The following is a 21,951-nucleotide window of genomic DNA, read 5'->3' on the forward strand; positions in this document are numbered from 1 at the left end:
CGTAGAAGGAGAGTATTAAATATGGCGCCCGCAGTGGCGGCGTCGGGATTACCGGGTAGAATTTAGTTTGTGTTCTGGCTGATGGTGGCCCAAGGCCAGGTTGCCCTCTATCACCTGTCCTGTTTGTCTGCGTGCAGGAAGGTAGTCCGATTCACCTCAATGGAGCAATAACCTTTCTCAAGCCGTTACAGACAAGCTCCTTATAGATATCGAGTCAGAAGTTCGTTTATGAAGCTTGCGCTCGGTAATGATTGGCGTTCTCTTTACGCAATATACTTACAATAGAAATAATAAAGTTCAAGTACCAAAATGCAGAGTTTTTTTCCTAACTTATTTCTTCTAATAAAAAAACTTTAGTTTGCCCGTCGCAGCCGGCATCCTGTAGACTTGAATAAAAATGTGACTTTGTAAGTGAAGATTGTATGGAGGACTTTCCATTGCGAATAATAAGAGCCATAACTCACAGCTGACAGATATGAAATGCTAAAGGCTGGGCCGGCAGCAGCAAACTATAAAGATACGGACGGAAAATCCATCCAGAATCTGAGATGAGAAACTGCAGCCCCAGCCCTTCCCCTTCCAGCGTTTATCATTTTAAAGGACAGACATTGACGAAAATAGCCAGACGGCGTCTCAAAAACAGATAAGTAAAAGATGCGCAGATTCCAGATCGGATACTGTAGGGGAGACAGATTGGCATAGAATGTATATATGTGTGTGTGTGTGTGTGTGTGTATATAGCCATTCAAAAGTTTGGGGTCACTCAGAAATGTCCTTGTTTGGGGGGGGGGCTTATTTTGTCCTTTAAAAAACTTTTTTAATGGAATCTCTCCATAGGCGTACAGAGGCTCTTTATCACTCCCATCACTCCTGTGTTCCAATGGCCCTTTATCACTCCCATCACTCCTGGGTTCCAATGGCCCTTTATCACTCCCATCACTCCTGTGTTCCAGTGGCCCTTTATCACTCCCATCACTCCTGTGTTCCAATGGCCCTTTATCACTCCCATCACTCCTGTGTTCCAGTGACCCTTTATCACTCCCATCACTCCTGTGTTCCAATAGCCCTTTATCACTCCCATCACTCCTGTGTTCCAATGGCCCTTTATCACTCCCATCACTCCTGTGTTCCAATGGCCCTTTATCACTCCCATCACTCCTGTGTTCCAATGGCCCCTTATCACTCCCATCACTCCTGGGTTCCAATGGCCCTTTATCACTCCCATCACTCCTGTGTTCCAATGGCCCTTTATCACTCCCATCACTCCTGTGTTCCAATGGCCCTTTATCACTCCCATCACTCCTGTGTTCCAGTGACCCTTTATCACTCCCATCACTCCTGTGTTCCAATGGCCCTTTATCACTCCCATCACTCCTGTGTTCCAATGGCCCTTTATCACTCCCAACACTCCTGTGTTCCAATGGCCCTTTATCACTCCCATCACTCCTGTGTTCCAATGGCCCTTTATCACTCCCATCACTCCTGTGTTCCAATGGCCCTTTATCACTCCCATCACTCCTGTGTTCCAATGGCCCTTTATCACTCCCATCACTCCTGTGTTCCAATGGCCCTTTATCACTCCCATCACTCCTGTGTTCCAATGGCCCTTTATCACTCCCCTCACTCCTGTGTTCCAATGGCCCTTTATCACTCCCATCACTCCTGTATTCCAATGGCCCTTTATCACTCCCATCACTCCTGTGTTCCGATGGCACGTTGTGTTCGCTGATCCAAGTTTAAGTTGGGATAATTGATGGTTAGAAAACCCTTTTTTGCAATTGTGTTACAGCCAGAAATGTCCTTGTTTTCTAACAGCTAAGTGACCCCAAGCTTTTGAATGGAAGGGTGTATATAAATTTTTCTTTTGGCAAAATATATCACGCTCTACAAAAATATATAATGTTTTTAATCATGTGCATTAAACACGCATGGGATAGACATCCGGCTCCTGAATCTAAGACGAGACCAACGACTGATTAAGGTTTGAGTCTTTACAGCAGGAGAAATGGGCGACTAGACGGGGGCCGGATGGGGCCGATCTGCCGGCAGATTCTGTGTTTCTAAATATCATTAAGCTTCTAAAAAAAGAGCCTGGCTTTCAGCTGCCCGGGAATCCTCTGTTTGGACGTCTTCATGGTCTGAATTTGGAATATTTTGAAATCCCAGCTGAATTCACAATATTTACAAACAATAGAAATGCAATTTTCCCGCTTTTGTGGTTAATTTTGGATAATTTGTTGCGACTGAACCTGATAGCGCAGAGCTGATCCTAATTAAAGTTCTTTTGAGCAGTTAATGGGATCGGATTACACAGGAGTTTGTTTGCCTACCGAGTTAAACTTAAATTCTGCAACTTACTTATTTTCTTCGACATTCAATTCAATTCTCTGCGTGCCGAGGCTGCGTATAACCCAAATCCAGCGATTCTGCGGCTGGCGTTAGGAAGCACGCGTGTTTTCAATATATATTCAATATTATCCAAAGGGGTAATTCCTACAGACATTATATATATCATATATATACACACATATATCATATATATACAGAACATTAAGTATTTTGCTTTCATATTAATAAAAACCCCCTCTGTTTTTGATGTTTTGCTGTATGCGGGAGCCGCCATCTTGTTGCCCCATCACAGGGTTAAATCTCGCCCTGAGATATCTGTGATAATAGCGTTACGGAGGGACCTGCGCGGCTGGAAACAATCTCTAGCGCTAGAGGCTCATGCGCCGTCCACTAAAACAACGTGGGGAGAGAACAGGAAGTTCCTGCCTGGGCTGACCAATGAGAATCATAGCAGCAGCCCTGGGGTCCGGCATACCCTACAGCTGCTGCATTGTGAGCCCCTTCAACAGGCAATGGTACGGACCTCTCCACTAACACTTTATCCCTTGAGGTCTGCACATCACCTGGAATGTGATGTCATGGCATGTGATGTCACGGCATGTGATGTCATATCTCGGAGCCTGGCATTAGGTGGCAGACAGATGGCAAAGGAGGAAGTGTAGTGGAGCGGTCTGTGCCAATGACCCATGAAAGAAGCAGAGGGCTCTCTGGTATGGTTGGGATGGGGGCTCACTGGGGGGCCTCTAGGCAAAGTTTGCCCCAGGACCCGTTATATTTAAATGGAGAATTTAGGATAATTTGCATGAAGTATAAATAAGACGGGCGATGCGTGGCTTGCAGGGCTGGATTCCGTTTTATGTCCGATGGGTCGGCTCCTCCGGTGCTCTTCCAAAAACACGTTTTTAAGCAAACTCTCTTTTTGTGTCTGTTGCAGGCGGCAGCGTTTATACGGCGGTAACACAACTCGATACGGGGAGTAAGTTAAATGTCAGCGAAACCCACAGAGCAAACGCTCAGCATTATATTTACTGCTTGGATAAGATTTTAGCCCCTAAAGACTCCTTTTACAGCAGACGCGGCTACGAGCCTCCGCGAGCCTCCGCGAGCCGTGACGTATGGATGCCACAAACGTTTGGGTTCATTTATAGGGAAATCGCCCCAGGTTTAAAGTTTTTTTTTTGGCGTTTACCTTCATCTTTGGAGATATCTTCATCAAATCCAGCTTCCTAGAAGATCTAGACAACCCGGGTCCTCTGGGCATAAAATTTCTGCCCTCTTACCAAAGTCAAGCCGATCCGGCCCGTCCGTAAGGTTCTTTTTTCATTTATTTGGTTTTACGGCCCCGTTCCAGCGCAGGTTTTTATGGCGAAGGCTTTACTTCACGTCCTGGACGGCTCTCGTGCGCTCCGTACGCAGGCGACCTTTTGTGTCTATGCATTATTCATTTTTTATGCAAATTTTCCTTCATTTCCCAAGATCGCCTGCCTTGGAGGCGACGGAATGTTAGGGAAACGTGATTGTGTGTAGTGAAAAGTTTAATTCCACTCTACATTATCGGTGGCTCTTACCCCCGTCCCTCACGCGTATGGTTGGAGTAAACGTATCCATGGCATGGACGGCTGTTCGTCTTGTGAAATTTTACTTAATAGATAATAATCCGGCTCGGAACTTTTTATAGGCCAATTATCGCATTGAAAGGAAGCCATGATAGAAACTTGATGGGGGGGTGCACTTAAGCTATCAAAAATGGTAGCAAACATACAGGGCGTCCATAGACCATCTGAAAAATGGTATCGACCGGCTGTTCTCCAATCGGATTCCCCGCTCAGGATCCTACCGGATCGACCGCCGTCTTCTGTCTTGCTTTACCGCAATGCGGTGAATTCCCAGGTTGGAGGATTGCTGATCCTCTCCGTTGATTGGATTTTTGGTGGCACATGATACAAAAAAAGAAAGAAAAGTAAATACCTTGACCCTGTTTTATCATTTTGCCAAGTTGCAGAAGTCAGAGAAATGGTGGCCTTTCCGTAACTCTGAGCGGGGGCCACGAGTATGAAGTGATACGAGAGCCTGCCGATGGCTTTCCTCTCTGGAAAGGGTTGGACTGGATCCCTCGTCTGACTTCAGGACACCTCATGGACCATCAAGAGGTTCTTGGACCCAAAGGGATCGGCCACACGGGGCTGCATCTCCAGTCAGTCATAGACTGGGATCTCCTTGGGCGTGCAGATCGTTTATAAACGTCACGGCTGGGATGTCTAATGGATGGTTCCATCTCCTTTGTTATCCGTTGGACCCCGCGGTCTGCTAGGGCTGAACATGGATGATACACAATGTAGCCGGGTTGAAGGATCTATCCCCGGGGTTTATCGCCGAGCAGATAAGTTTCTTGTTTATGGCAGCGCCAGGGCGGCCGTTTGTGATAAAATATTCTTGGCAGGACTATATGACAGGAAATATGACCGAAGCATTTAACCCCTTAGTGTCGGAGACTTCCAATGCATTTGGTGTGCGCAGAGGGGCAAAACCAAAAAGTATTCCTCATTGTTACAAAGAGCCTGACGGCCAGTATTATTCCAAAAGGAAAACCCATCAAGCCGGTCAGTAATAGAGCAGCCAGCCCCACCGGGTGTACAGACCAGTGGCCTTACCCTGGTAGCCGGTAACTGGTGTGGTGATCAGGGCCGTAACTTCCAAGGGGCAAGAGGGGCAGCTACCCGTGGCGTAGCAAGGTGAGGAGCGCACTTGAGTTGCCAACGCGCTGTTATCTGCAGATGCGGTGTCGGCGTGGAGCAGGACCCCTGACCCTGCCCCAGTTATAGCTTTAGTGGTCATTGTCAGGTCAGCCATGTTAATCCAGACTGGCGGTGACTGGGGCCGGGCCGGGGCCGGGCCGCAGAGCTCCGTGCCATTGTAGAGTTGCGCCTCGTCAGCTGCTATTTAGTCTCTCGGTAAAAGTTTACAAAGAAGTGATAGAATCGATGCGTTACGGAACCCCGTGGCACGCAAAGGGTTAATGGGCACTGTGCAGACCAACCACGCGGTTCCACGTCCGCGGCTTCATTACGTTGGTCTGATCTAAGTGGGAAAGTATCGATCCGCTGCGGAGGCGAATCGCTTTATCCGTAGCATTACATTATGGATCGGATGGCGGAGCCGCGTTCGTCCGTCCAGCGACGTTTCCCACGCAGCGCGCGGCGGCAAAATAATCCGAGTCCCGGAGACAGAAATAGCAAACGTATGGGGGGGGGGTTTCTTGGAACAATATACGTATATAAAGTCTTCAGAAATCATACAATTTAAGATGCGGAAAGAATTCATGGAGAGGGAAGAAAAAATGCCCAGTGCTGGACAGAAAGAGAGCCGGAACAATCTAAAGATAAAACATGAGCTTCGGTTTTCACATCTTTGTCTTTAGATGAAACTTAATAAAGCCAACTTTTTTCACAATTTCATCCTCCATGCGAGGATTATTTTCGGAGGAGTCGCCCGGTGCTGCCGCTGCTGTTTTAGGATTTAGGTTTATATTTCTCCGTCTCCATGTGGACCTTTGGGTCAGAATGAACCCCACACTCGCTGTATTGTGCCCCCCGTTGTACAGCGCTATGGAATATAAAGGCGCCATTAGTTGAAATGCAAAGATATTTAATGTTACAGCTTTCAGGACCTCAGATGTCTCTTCTTCAGATGGAATATGATGCCACTAAATCAATCAATAATAATAATCTATGGGCCATGGGCCATACACCAGATACTTTGCTCCCAGGCTGTGTATGAGATCTCTTGGTCCGAGTTCCTGGGCCATACAGCAGCCGCCATCCTCAGGTTCAATCACTTCCAAGGTGGGAATCGGAAATGTATGGATTAGCCCCTCTGTTGCCCCTCTGTTGCCCCTCTTTACTTGAGTGTTTGAGTTCGGGGATAGCGCAGCCCCAGCGAGGGGGTATTTATCGCTTGGCCATCGACTGGACGCGTTGGGGTCAGTGAAGCTTCCTGCACCGTGACAGATGTCCACTTCCACGATCCTCTCCCTGGCCGCCGCCGCCGCGCACGCCCAACGAAGTGCCGTGTGCTTCTTTATGGAAATATATGAAAATTGGTAAGACGATGATTAGATTAGGCAAGCGGCTCAGGCCAGAGAACGCGCGGCGGCGGCTAACGGCGACGTAAACAAAATCAATCACTTATTGACATCTTTATTAGGTTAACATTAAAACGCAGAGCGGTATGTTAATATATGCAGAGTACCCGGCGGTACGAGGGCTCCCGTCTCCGCGACCAGCAGGCGAGGGCTCAAACCGGGGGAAAGACGGACCGCTCCAAATCAGGGAAAGACTGCATAGAAAGCCAAGCAAGGGAACATAGAAGGGATCCAGAAAAGGTGCAAATGACATCTAAAGACCTTGTAGGCATACAAAAACATAACAAAGGGCGGCTGGATACATTTGGAGCTCATATTTTGATTGACTTTAAGGGAGAGCAGCACGTGCCACAATTAACCCCTTCTTATAACCCCGGCGTGTCTAGTGATATTTTTTAAAGCCTCCCCTAATCCAGCCCTCGATTGCTTGAACATCCAGAAAACCACAAAACATTTACTGAATGCGCCGGCCATCGTTTGCCGGATAATATTCTCCCGTGAACGCGTGTTGTGACATTTACGCTGCTTTTAACCCTTAGGGGATACCTGGCTCGATTGACGCGTCGGTTTGTTAAAAGGTATCACAAATTCCCGCTGCTCTCCCAGGAACCGGCATCGCCGGCCGGGCCGACAAACTCAACGTTTTCTGGAATTCACCCGGAAGTGTCATTCCACGGCAGAAATCCCACAAACGTTGCATTTTCAGCTGTGCTGAGGACCCTCATCCATTAAAGTCATCGTTCATCCCTTGGAGACCCCATCAATAGTCGGATTACATGAGGCTCGGGGTATCGCCCAGCGCTGGGCAGAAAACCTTCAATGAAATTACCCCGCAGCCATTTACTGCGTTTGGCTAAATATAGCTGGGGGGGTTTTGCGTATCGCAGGCTCTCCGGCTGATGCATTTCCCTGACGCGCCCTTCTCCCTTCTCACAAGGTCAGGTATTGTAGATGGAATGGATCAGCGCTTTCTTAAAGGGACAGTTTAACGCCCCTGACACCCCGCAATGTGTATTATAATACTCTGTGAGTACTCTCTTCGGAGCCAGAAGCTGCAGCCCTGCTGCTGCAGATGCCCACCTCCTCCGTGGGCCAACAATTCATGCCACGGGTTGCCTGCTTGAAGTAGCCGATCACTAAAGGCAAAGAGCTTCGATTGCCAGGGGGGGGTCTGAATTGCCAGCGTTGGAGGTGACTATCGGTGAACGTATCACGGGCAGGGATTCGGGGTAACCCAACTCCTACGTGCGAGATAGCTGGGGGGTCGGAGGAAGGGCCAGATGCAGAACCCCCCATGCATTCAAAAAAGGGACACCATGACAGTTTAAAGGGACTACGCATTAAAGCGCAGGATGGAGCGTCCCTTGATCTGCCGAGATGTCGGTATTTGGGGAAATCAGCTCTGTGTTTTTAGTATTTGAGTCGATAAATAGGGAGACCCCCACATTTGGGGGTAAACAGGAAATACCCCCCCCCAATAGAGATACCCTTTTGCTCCAGGCCAGCGCGTGACGCAGGCGTAAAGATACCAGGTTCTGGAGATTTCATACCGCGATACCCAGAGGACTGAATATTCAGCCAACAAAGAGCTTCTCTTTCCTAATTCTACCAACTTTACCTCCGTCCGCTCGGCCCGGCTGGTCTGCGCTGCGTTTATTTAACGTGGAGGGAAGGATGCTCGGTAGTTGATGAGAATCTAGAGGACGGCTTCTGTTTGATTTAATTCCATAATGACCGAAGCCTTTGTGCAAATAAAGGAAAGTGTGGTAGGTATTTATTTTGTAAACATGTCATGCCTGAGCTGAGCCAGACCACAATATAACTTCTCATTCACATATTTTTGAGCGAGGTTTGTAAAAGACGATCAGAGAGGGAAACAGAAGTTTGAGTGCGGGAGTGAGTTATACTCGTTCCTAACCACTCAAGTGTCCCGCTTCACTTTTTGCAGTCCTGTTTGCTTGCGTCACAAATTCCCGTGCCCCTCTCTCCTCCCTGATGCCCCTCTCTCCTCCCTGATGCCCCTCTCTCCTCCCTGATGCCCCTCTCTCCTCCCTGATTCTCCTCTCTTTCTTCCCCTAATGCTCCTCTTTTCTTCTCTTGTGCCCCTCTTTCCTCAACCGTTGCCCTTCTCTCGCCCCCCCTTATTCTCCTCATTCTTCCCCTGATGCCCCTCTTTCCTCCCCTGATGCCCCTCTCTCCCCCCGATGCCCCTCTTTTCTAGGAGGTCAGAGTGTTTGCTGGGTATTGGGGTATCGCAGGGTTCAACTGCCCTAAAAGCCCCGATAATGTGTATAGAAACAGCAGGAAATGGGTTTTATTTACCCCATTTAAGTTATAAAAAAATATTAGCCCCGCCTCTAACCACACCCCCTAAGATATAAGTGCCTTTTTGCTTCCGATAAGCATCCTATAGAAAGTATATTATCATATCCGCCTTTGTGTCTTTGGACGCGCATCTTTTATGTCTTTTATTCTATTGGAAAATTGTTTTTATAAAGTATGGCGGCTCAGATGGTGAAACGCGCCGCCCGCTTCTCCCTATCGGACTTTCTTTTCATCCCGTAAAGAAATGAATTACGGCTTTAAGGAACCGTGCAATCTCTCTCCACACCTGAGCATTATACCCAGGGGCCGTTCAATCGATCCTTCCGCTCCAGTAACTCCCCGTAGTGATTACAACAAATTCACGACAACGCACGGAGCCGGTTAAATCCCCTCTATCACCCCTTCAAAGGATTTTGCGCCGTTGGATCCGGTGAAGTGCGTTTTCCGGGTGAGCGTGCGATGTCCTCGTGTGAAGTGCGTTTTCCGGGTGAGCGTGCGATGTCCTCGTGTGAAGTGCTTCCCGGCGGCCCCCGTCTAGTCGCCCGTTTCTCCCGCTGTAACGACTCAAACCTTAATCAGTCGTTGGTCTCGTCTTAGATTCAAGAGCCGTATGTAATCCCCTCACTGTATTACCCTCTACCACTTCTGCTGGGAGGCTGTTCCACTTATCTGCTCTCTCTTACTGGCTGCCCAGTACAGCGGACATTTCTCCAACGGGTCCCTTTAGAAAGCGGACGTAGAGGCAGCAAGGTGATGATTGTTAGCCTTTTATTCCGCTTATTCCTAACCAGAGCCCCCCCCCCAGTGTAGGTTTTGTGGCTGGTGGATGTAGATTAGAGTTTAATATTTGATGCCTCTGCTACCCCCTAGCTGGAGAGATGGAAGCTTTGGGCACTAGGACCCAGGGGCTGGCGGTGAGCAGTAACTGACACCCAGCTCTCTGCGTGAGCTCCGGTGGGCTATGGCTGCGCGGGGTCCGCAGGAACCACTCACAATAACCGCAACCAGGATGCAAGCGTTAATCGCTGGAATATAACCAACCACCCCAGTGTCCGCTACGGCACGGAGGACTCCGGGAGAGGAAGGATCTGAAGGTAACTTGGGCTTATTGCCCCCTGCGTGCATGCGCCTGAGCCGTGGCTTCTATTCTATCCGTGTTGCCTCGGGGTCTGGGCTGCATTTTACCTTCGTGTTGTAAACAAACTGTCACCGGCCACGGCAACGGGGCATCCCTGCCAAACTCAGGCTGTACTACTTATTAACTGTGTGTGTGCCGCTCTATAGCCTGGAATCGGGTGATTTGTTTAACTAAGCGACTTGTTATATACCAAGTAATTAAAATGCCCAGTAGATTGTAAGCTCACAAGGTCAGGGTCCTCGTCTCCTTCCGTGCCGCTGTTAACGCGCCGTTATCGTTATTGTCGTCTGAATTTATCTGTCAGATATTTTCAGCGGCCCCTAATTGTAGCAGCGCTACGGAATCTGCCGGCGCTATAAAAATCAATGCGATGTCCAAACACCAGAGTCACCCAGAATCACCGCGCGGGCAGCAAAAGTCATGTGACTGAAGCCGTGCAGAGGTATATCTGTGATATGATCGGGGTGTATGTAACATCCGTGTGAACCGGGTCGTGTCATAACAGGCATGTGTACTATAACACTGCAACAAACCCAGATCACGCGATGCATGCAGTGTAAGCGTGTTTATACGGCAGCCTGCGGTGTCACTCTCATCATTCTCAGCCCGTGACAGGAGCTGTAAACAATGCGTCGTCACTCCTGATATCTCACAGACTACCGTCGGACGCCGGGGCTTTTCATGAAGATTGTGAGGTTTTGGTAAATTGAAATATCAGGATTGTTTAGTAATAAAGTTGCTGCTCTACAGGTCCCCCCCCCCATATTATACTCAAGATTATAATCAGATTAAGCAGCTGCCAAGGGCCCCCATTGGTGTTAGTGGCCCCTCAGAGGACGTGGGAGGAGTGAGACATGGGTTAAACGTCTGTTACTATAAATGATCTCGTTCCTATGTGAAATTGTGATATTTTGGGTGACTTTCCCGGCTCAGACCCCACACTGAGCTGATGCTTTACGGCGATGCTAATGAAGTCCGTCCCTCCATAGACTTTCATTAGTCAGAGAGTCCGACTGGGTGATTAAGACTGAACCATTCTATTGTCCCCCACAGGCAGTATGATAAGGAGTCGGGGTGTTTAGTAGATCGGGGCTCAGATAACAGAGGGAGAAACGTTGTACTGATAGGCGCAACGCCAAATATCACGCTAGCGGTAAAATGATACGTAAACGGCGTTAGAAGCCGGCAGGGATTTGTAGCAGAATGATTTTTTTGCCCTAATTGGCTTTTTTTGCGTGACTGACGCGTTTTGGGTTCATATTAATGCGTTTTATCCCTGCATGATGCCTTATTATATGATATGGGAAGCGTAATATCATTAACGGGGCTCTCGTTCTAAACCCCGCCGCGCTGTAACAATGTAACAAACTGATTTCTAAATATTTTGTATCAACATCTGTTACCAGAATCTTCTGCTTTACAAAGAAACAAACGATAAACGGATAAATCATTTACGGTTTCACCTCTTCTGAACTAATTAGGGTTCAGTACATGAAAGAAATAAAAATGGAGAGAATATCTCAAATGATCTAAAAACCAATAAAAAAAATAGTCAAGGCAGAAAGGAGAGCTTTAAGCACACGACGGTGTGGGGAGGGTTAATTTGCTGATTTATTTTTGACCTGCAAAGATTCACAAACTAATCAATAAAAAATAGAAACTCAAACCTATTTGCTGCAACAGAACAAAAGGTCCATGTGGAAATCTGCTGCTATGGCAATAAATTGATTTAACGGCAAAAGAGTAATTTTAGGACATGCTTTTAAAGAGCTAATGTACGGATCAATAAGTGGATATGACCCCATCCGTACGGGGGCCGTGTGTATATATATACTGTATATAGAAACGTGTGTGTGTATATATATATACTGTATATAGAAATGTTTATATATATATACTGTATATAGAAACGTGTATATATATATATATATACTGTATATAGAAATGTGTATATATATATATATATATATATACTGTATATAGAAACGTGTGTATATATATACTGTATATAGAAACGTGTGTGTATATATATATATATACTGTATATAGAAACGTGTATATATATATATATATATACTGTATATAGAAACGTGTGTGTATATATATATATATACTGTATATAGAAACGTGTGTGTGTATATATATATACTGTATATAGAAATGTTTATATATATATACTGTATATAGAAACGTGTATATATATATATATATACTGTATATAGAAACGTGTATATATATATATATATATATATATATACTGTATATAGAAACGTGTATATATATATATATACTGTATATAGAAACGTGTATATATATATACTGTATATAGAAACGTGTGTATATATATATACTGTATATAGAAACGTGTGTATATATATATACTGTATATAGAAACGTGTGTATATATATATATACTGTATATAGAAACGTGTATATATATATATATATATATATACTGTATATAGAAACGTGTGTATATATATATACTGTATATAGAAACGTGTGTATATATATATACTGTATATAGAAACGTGTGTGTATATATATATATATACTGTATATAGAAACGTGTGTGTATATATATATATATATACTGTATATAGAAACGTGTGTGTATATATATATATATACTGTATATAGAAACATGTGTGTGTATATATATATATACTGTATATAGAAATGTTTATATATATATACTGTATATAGAAACGTGTATATATATATATATATACTGTATATAGAAACGTGTATATATATATATATATATATACTGTATATAGAAACGTGTGTATATATATATACTGTATATAGAAACGTGTATATATATATATATATACTGTATATAGAAACGTGTATATATATATATACTGTATATAGAAACGTGTATATATATATATATATATATATATACTGTATATAGAAACGTGTGTATATATATATACTGTATATAGAAACGTGTGTATATATATATACTGTATATAGAAACGTGTATATATATATATATATATATATATACTGTATATAGAAACGTGTATATATATATATACTGTATATAGAAACGTGTATATATATATATATATATATACTGTATATAGAAACGTGTGTATATATATATACTGTATATAGAAACGTGTATATATATATATACTGTATATAGAAACGTGTATATATATATATACTGTATATAGAATCGTGTGTATATATATAAACTGTATATAGAAACGTGTGTGTATATATATATATATACTGTATATAGAAACGTGTGTATATATATATACTGTATATAGAAACGTGTATATATATATATATATACTGTATATAGAAATGTTTATATATATATACTGTATATAGAAACGTGTGTATATATATATACTGTATATAGAAACGTGTGTATATATATATATACTGTATATAGAAATGTGTATATATATATACTGTATATAGAAATGTTTATATATATACCGTATATATACTGTATATAGAAACGTGTGTGTATATATATATATATATATATATATATACTGTATACAGGGCCGGCCGAAGACTTAACGCCGCCTGGGGGAAGTTTAAAACGCCGCCCCCCCCCCCCCGACGCCGGGGGGGGGCGTCACTTTAAACTTCGCCGACGCCATTATCTACCCCCGCCCCCCCCCCCGGTACTTACCTTTAAACAGTCCTGCGGCGAGTCTCCCTGCTCTGCCACGGTGCCGGCTTGTAATGCTGAGCGCCGGAAATTGACGTCACTTCCGGCGCTCTGCATTACAAGCCGGCACCGGGACCGAACAGGGAGACTCGACGCAGAGGAGAGAGAGAGAGAGGGGCGCTGAGCGGGTAAGCGAAAACCACTCGGTGCCCCTCTCTCTCTCCTCCGCTTCAAAAAACAAAAAAAAGCGCTTGGGGCGGCAAAGTGCTGCCCCTTCTAAAGTGCCGCCTGGGGCAATTGCCCCAGTTTGCCCCATTATAGGGCCGGCCCTGACTGTATATAGAAACGTGTGTGTGTGTATATATATATATATATACTGTATATAGAAATGTGTGTATATATATATATACTGTATATAGAAACGTGTGTGTATATATATATATATACTGTATATAGAAACGTGTATATATATATATGACTAATTTAAGTAGTAGGTGTTTTAAAAGCTCGCTTTAAGCTAAAAATACCCCGGGTTTTGGAATCCATCCCTTGTTGTGATTTGAATAGAACTCCTATTATTACAGCGGTTTCATGACGTGTGCCGGAGCTGCGCATGCTGCAAAAATCACAGGATCAGCTGATGCGTTCAGTCTAAATATGGCAGCTGAGTGCCTGCGCAGAGCTGTGCTTTCCCTATGAAATAACCAGGGGCAGATCGGCCCCATCCGGCCCCCGTCTAGTCATTTCTCCTGCTGTAACGACTCGAACCTTAATCAGTCGTTGGTCTCGTCTTAGATTCAGGAGCCGTATGTCTATCCCATGCATGTTTAATCCCCTCACTGTATTACCCTCTACCACTTCTGCTGGGAGGCTGTTCCACTTATCTACTTATTCCTCTGCTTTGCATTACAATGCATGTACAGGGCTATCAGACCTGCCTGGCGCTCGGGCTGTAACACCCGCTTGGTACTTTTAACCCTCTATGTATAAATCCAGCAGCTTTGAGTTTTATACGTTATATTTAATGGCAACTGACTATACAGTATATATATATATATAATTTAGTAGCAGTATATATATATACAGTAAATATATATATTCGCTATAGCGGGGCGGCCCCCTAGAGCACTCGGCCGGGGGGGTGGGGGTGCCAGGACAGTTAATACCCGGCCGCTGCCAGTAAACAACGCTCTCATTGGACGCAAAATTTAGACACAGGAAGTGGCTGCTTTCTAAAAAAAAATATCTGTCAAGTAGGGGTCTTGTTGTCATGGCAACTAGGAGCTGGCTGTGTTCCCTGCTCGTTTAACCCTTTCCTGGATGTAGGAGGAATCTGCTAGGTTAACCCCTTTTCCTCAGTTAACTCTTTGTAGCCTGATGCCTTAGTCTCAATTAACCCTTTTGTATACTCGGTGCTGTCTGACCCTGACCCCCAAGGGCAACGATTACAATTATTAAATCCTTACAGAAAATTCCATAATTCCGTCCCAAGGACGGCCAAAGTGTTCAGGATGAAGCGTAGCGATACGGGGGCGATTATGGTGCAAAGTTTGAAAAGTGAGTTTATCACCATGGCAACCACTGGTTTGGTCCTTTCTGTTGTTGCTATGGCGATTAGACTACTTTTAAAACTTTCCACAAAAATCACATCATGTACATAACCCCCATCGTTTAATATGAATTGAAGGATTGCATTTTATAAATCTTAAAAACCTGAATTTTCAGCCCAAAACAGGCCAGCATTAGATTCTTCCAGCGCTCCAAAGTGTCTCTATGAGCATTTCTACAATTGTACGCTACGCCGATGGGTTAATAAGTGCGAAGGTCCCGCGTCTGCTTTGGGGGGCTCTCCCTCCGCGCCGCGTCCCTTACGTCTCAAATCAAGGTCATTTCATTAAAGATCTTACCGTTTAATAACCGCTGCCGCGGCGACCGTAAGAAACATAACAATACGGCAAATCCCGATAACCCTGGGAACGCTTTCCAGCCGCCGGCGACCTTGAGAAAAAATAGTTCTCGCGGGTTCTATAATTAGGCTGTTAACCCCACGTAAGCCGCGGGTTTCAGCGAATCCAGGACACCAGCGGTAACCGTAAGCGATCACATGGAAAAGGATTATTTCAAATAAATAATAATAAGAAACAGAAACTCTGCCGCGATACAAAAAATCTCTTTATTCTGTGATGCCATGTTTTGGGAATTCTCATTATTTCCAGGTCATGCGCGATTGTGAATATACCCCGTCTGTACTTAACATTTGGACCCGGAATGAAAGTGTAACATTAGGAAGCAAGGTCTCCATATTGTGTTATTGTGTTTAGATTTCTTTTAGAATATGGTCTCATGCCCCCCCCCGCGCGGTGTATTACATCAGCCCCTAGGACAGGATTTCCTGTTTTTAGGTACTTTTTTCTTCCGTTGGACGCGTTGCTGGGAAGTTGGACGCCGTTTGCTTTCATTACGTAAAGAAGTCAAAGGATCGGAAGTTTTTTCAGAAATCGCTTTAAGGGGAAGTTTAGAACTTTTTATGTTATCCGCAGTGTTATGACATCATAGAGGCATCACATTTAAGACCCATCGGGTCCATCTTGGCGCCTGCCGTAAAGACTCGAACCTTAGTCCTTGGTCTCGTCGTGATGACGTCGCTCATCATCCACCCGACTTCCCTTTTCTGATCATTTTCTCATTTTGTAGATTTTTTAACTATATTAACCCATTAATGGCAATGCAGTGTGAGCCGTACATGTATGGGATAAACGTCCCGGAATATGGTGCGGGAATGAGGAGGGGACTTAAATCTCCCGCATGGAGCTTCTGTAATGAGTTTCATCATAAGTCGGCTGAGAACATTAAAAACGAGTGAATTTAACCAACGAGGGTTAAACGCAGAAAGGTCTATTCACTAAAGCCTACCGCAGAAAGGTCTATTCACTAAAGCCTACCGCAGAAAGGTCTATTCACTAAAGCCTACGTTGTCGCTTGGGCTTTGAAAATCTGTAATCGCCCGTCGGGTTACCGTCGGGTTGCCGTGTGGCGCCGTCGGGACGGGTGCGCAGCCCGCCGAGTTGGTATTCACAGCGGCCAGTTGAGTTGCACTCAAGTTACTCCATCTTTTTACGGCGTTCCGGATCGTCTTGTCTTTAATTTAATTAATGGACAAACCATGCAAGTTTACCTTCAAAAACATAACTGGGCGGGGCTTATATCTCACCTGCCTGGTGTATACTATATAGATAGATATATAACCGCCTATACACACATATATATATAAATATATATAACTGTCTGGTATATTCGCCAAAGGCTGGTTTGAATTGCAATTATATCCTTGTGTTAGAATAATAATAATCGTCGTGTGCCGTGAGCCGATTACATCTGTGTAAATTTGCCTATATGAAAGCATACATTTATTATAATAATACGATTATCACGCACCGGTTAACACGCTTAATGTGTATGTTCAGCAAAGGTGCACAAAATTACTCTGCATTATATTATCCTGATCAAGATACAGCATATATTATATCTTCCCAGACCAGATTCCGTTCCTGGAGATAAATTTATCTCTGGTAGTAAAATTCTCCCATAGGCCGAGATGTAAAATCTGGCGATGGCGTTATACAGTGTTATACGGTGTTATATGGTGTTATATATGGTATTGTATGGCGTTATACGGTATTATATGGTGTTATATATGGTATTGCATGGTGTTATACAGTTTTATACGGCGTTATATGGCAATGGCGTTATACGATGTTATATGGCGTTATATGGCAATGGTGTTATATGATGATGGCGTTATACGTTGTTATATGGCGTTATATGGCAATGGTGTTGTATGATGATGGCGTTATACAGTATTATATGGAGTTATATGGCAATGGTGTTATATAATGTTATACAGTATTATATGGCGTTATATGGCAATGGTGTTATACAGTGTTATATGGTGATATCGTTGGATGATGATGACATTAGATGATGGCGTTATACAGTGTTATATGGTGTTATATGGTGTTATACAGTATTATATGGCGTTATATGGCAATATCGTTGGATGATGATGGCATTAGATGATGGCGTTATACGGTGTTATATGGCAATGGTGTTATATGGTGTTATATGACGATATCGTTGGATGATGATGACATTAGATGATGGTGTTATACAGTATTATACGGCGTTATATGGTGATATCGTTGGATGATGATGACATTAGATGATGGCGTTATACGGTGTTATATGACGTTATACAGTGTTATAGAATGTGGCCCCTCTTTCTGCGGAAGAAATTCCCGTGTTACACATCACGACCTGTTTTGCGCGGAATAAAGTATTCTGTCGCAGAGTTCGCTGGGTACGCTCCGCAGACCCGCTCGGCGGCTGTAAATTAAATGACTTGTAACGGGCCGGGGATTTCCTCTTTAAACACAAGAAATCTGAGTGTAAATGATAAAGTCTGGGGTGATTCGGGGTTAAATGTCCAGAAACCTGCTGAATGCTCTTAACTCGTAAACACGCGTCGCGTAAGGCTTCCAATTCTCCCCCCGCGTCCCGTATTGAGTGCCGGAGACTGTAAGCTCTTCTGCTCAGCGCTCACATCCCCTTCGGTATAAATACATTCAGATTTGCCTGGTTTGGGAAATTTGTACCAATTTACGATAAAACCCATATTAAAATTGGGAAGCCTTCTAACATCCCGCCTGCGTTAAAATGTCATAAAAATATTTTCTGACTCTCAATGAAAACTATTTTCTATTTTATTTACAATAAAAATATTTATTTATAGCATATATACGTTTATTTACAATATATAACGGATTAAAAATAAATATATATAAATATATATAAAACAAAATCCCCGTCTCGTGTCCGCAGACCGGCGGCGTTTGGAAAGGATTCGGCGGGTTCTGCATCGCTTGCACTCCTGAATTAAAAGCTGATTAAGCGCATTCAATGCCAGCCGTGGAACACGGAACAAACACGCAACAAAGCCTTTATTATTGGGTTATTGTTACGTTTAACTCCTCGGCTGCCTAATCTGTTAGGATTTTGGCTCCGCTCTCCCTTCGCGAGGATCCACGCTCTCACCCCGCGAGCCCCCCGGCCCGAACTCTACCGGCGTTAAAGATAATTCATGTGAAATATTTGCATCAAGCATCCGTCATCACGCTCCGATCAGATGATGTCATGACGCTCGTTAACAATCATCCTGCAGAAAATACGAAACATGAAACATTTCCACATCGCGACAATCGATAAAATGATTTTTCCGGGTCCTGTGACAAACCATGTGATTTTACGGGGAGAAAAAAGTTTTTTTTGCCGTTCTATTTGAACGGCGCTTTGGGGTATTTCCTTTGTTTTTTGCGAGTTACGCCCACGGCCGGGAGCTTTTGGGCATCTAAGAAACAAACGGAGATGTGGCCGATAACGGCGGCGTAACAGATTATTTGAGATGACGGAACATTTGGTGTATCGATTAGTCCTTTAATAAGATTTATATAGATTCCAGCGATTCTGCCCCAAATAATGAATTATTATCATTTTATGTTATATTTAGCATTTTGAAGACTCAGCGTATTCATTTCTAGTCCTAAGGAGGGACAAAGATTCCGTGACTGTCGGCGACCGATGCAGGGAATCTCCAGTTTTGGCGTGTTCACAAGAAGCTGGGTTCAGCCTGGTAATGGGGGGGGGGTCCCATGGCCAGCGTCGGTTGTCGGCCGTTCAGATAACTTGATTGGGATGCTGGCTGAGAGTGATAGGAAGAAAGGTTGAACGCTTTACGGAAAAGTTGGGTTTTCAGAGAAGTCAAAGGTTTTAAAGCACATCTATGAAAAAGAGCAGATGTTTTAAATCCGGGGGGGAATCGGGGGTCACCAAGTGATCGGAATATCTGAGTTTTGGTCACTAGTGGTGCCTCGGTGAAGCGTCATCTCGGGCAGCACTACGTGACAAACCGGAGGGTCTGAAGAGATCACACAACGGAGTCTATCGTGGACCGCAAACTCATTTTAGTTGATTGAGTGGGGTGACGATCTCCAATAATACGTTATAACACGTATCAGAATTTCAGCGGTCAGAGAGTCACAAGGTGGCCACTTGGCAACTGCAACAGAGGTCCAACCGGCCCGTGATCCCCACTCTCTGAACAAGCTGGAACGCGGGGTGACTACTCGGGACCGCCGGACAGTGTCCATGGGTTGGGGCTGTCGGCAGCTATGTTTGCGAGGAGAAGGGGGAAATATTGTTATTTCGGTGAGTATTTTCGTGATGTGAGGGGCACGCCGGGAGATTACAGGAGGAAAGCGACTTCTTTTATGTCATCGTAGTCACAGAGAGACAGATTGTCGCCCGTCGGTAACCGGCGGTGATGTTGCCGTCTAAGTCGCTGCCCAAACCTCAAGGACCAGTCTTTCCCAACCCACCAAGAAACCCACCGAAGAAAGTTTATCGGGGGTCCCCTGGTTATTTGGAGACGTTTAAAGCGCTGTTACAATCTGACCCAAACCGATGTCTCTTCGTGTGTTTGCGGAGCGGGGGAAATGTTTTCTCTTCTTTGGCCCGGAAGGTTCCGTCGCTCGTTATCCGGGATGCGCTGTTATTTTTCTGGTTCGCAGAGAGATTTTCCGCTCTGATTTAATGCACCAGAATCCGGCTCGCCGTTTAGCGCTCGGCACACGGCGGCCGATGCCTGAAGACGTCTGTTAAAAGCCAAAATGCTTTCCTGTTGCCTGGCAACTCCAGAGAAGGAAGATGGATTTCCTGCCACCGGTGCCTCCCCGAGCTGGGGTGGAATAAATTATCGGTACGGCTGCAGCAAAAAGGGGACAGCGAGAACGCAACTCTATGGGTGCTGGGCTTTCGCTGCCACGGTGCCTTCACACGAATGGCGGCACACCGCTCCCCCTGCGCATGTTTTAATGCAACATGCGCAATACACGGGCTTTATAGATAGGAAAACAATGTCTCCTTCTTAGTTGGGTCAGGGTTAGTGGAAACTTCTCGGTCTCCAACTTGCGCTGAACCCACCTCCGTCTATAAACTCACCTAACGCGGCGGGTAGCAGAGGGTAACAATGGCGCGGCGCTCCGTGGCGTGACGATTAATGAATAAACCTCTAGATATAGATCGATACAGTGTAGCCTATACAATGGAAACGTATGATGTCATCGTTATTAATTATTGAAACGGCTGGAAATGGCGTCTAAGTGATTTCCAGGCCGCTGCTTTCATTTTTACCACCAAAAAAACCTGATTTAGTGACATCTGATTCCGACCGCGGTCCGTCTCATACTTTATGGAGTTGCTTTATCAGAGGCGCTGAGGTCACGCGGCACGGGGGCCGCTAATTGGTAAGACAGGGGAGGTTATTAACGTAACGCCTCGCGATCGCAGCGATCCCCGGACCGTTCTTATATATAATATAGCGAGAGGTAAATGCGCTGGCGCCGCGAAAGCCCTTTATAACGGTCTGTTATCCCGCCGCTGATCCAAGGCCGGCTCGCGGCTCGTTTCTCCGGCAATCACTCAGCCCTCCATTCAGCGCGTCGCTTTAAAAGCTGCTGCTACACGATTGATACGTTCCATCGGACAGGCAGCGAAGCCCAGCCGAGGCGGTATTACTCCTTGAGCCGCAGACACGCTCTCCATCGCATTGTCACTCGCTCTCAGAGACGCCGCTCTCTCGCTCCCCAAACGCCGCGTCTTCCCAATAATTCGCCCCCCCCCCCACCCCGCTCTAAAACCTCTCCACCTGCTGAAAGTTAGGAAGAACGCGCCGGGGAAACAACGCTTTCCGATAGTAAATCAGTTATTCCGAGCGCTTCCTCTGAGTGATTCCGAGGCCGCAGAACGCGTCAGGGTTTAGGAGTAAGAGACGGGATTACTTGAGACGGCGCTTCTGTGGCACGCGCGTCCCGGGGGTACTTCTAATGGGCCCCCGGGGCAATTCTGACAGCTCGTGGTATCTGACAGCGGATAATAGGACGTTATTACTGCGTTAGGAATATCACCGGAGAAAGGCTGGGAAACGCCGGGGAGCGTGATGGCAGACCGTCCAAGATCGCTCATAACACCCGTAATAACGCAGCCGAAGGGGTTAAATTATCGTCCCTGTCGTCGTATAACAATTGTAACGGAGAGATTCCCTGACGCTCCGGCGTCACCGTGAAGAGAGGCCTCAGCGTGCCGATTCACTCTCACCGATTGCGTTTTTTCTTTGGGTTCGGGGTTTTTCTGTAGTCCTCAGTTTACAAAAATTTTAAAAAACACAGAAATAAAACCTACTCGTTTTATATATATATTTTTTTTACTTGTTTTGAAACGTGTGCACAGATAGTAACACTGTAT

General features: G+C 45.0%; 1 protein-coding gene across 1 annotated transcript in view; it reads left to right on the forward strand.

Annotated features, from left to right (window-relative positions):
* Positions 1-9,775: 9,775 nt before the first annotated feature.
* FOXN3 (forkhead box N3) overlaps positions 9,776-21,951 on the forward strand; it is a 70,806-nt gene continuing 58,630 nt past the window's right edge. Inside the window, exon 1 of the mRNA XM_053475351.1 lies at positions 9,776-9,909. The gene's annotated coding sequence lies outside the window, so the exon portion shown is untranslated. The remainder of the gene's footprint in view (positions 9,910-21,951) is intronic.

This window comes from Spea bombifrons, chromosome 9 (assembly GCF_027358695.1).
Source record: "Spea bombifrons isolate aSpeBom1 chromosome 9, aSpeBom1.2.pri, whole genome shotgun sequence".
NCBI lineage: Eukaryota > Metazoa > Chordata > Amphibia > Anura > Pelobatidae > Spea > Spea bombifrons.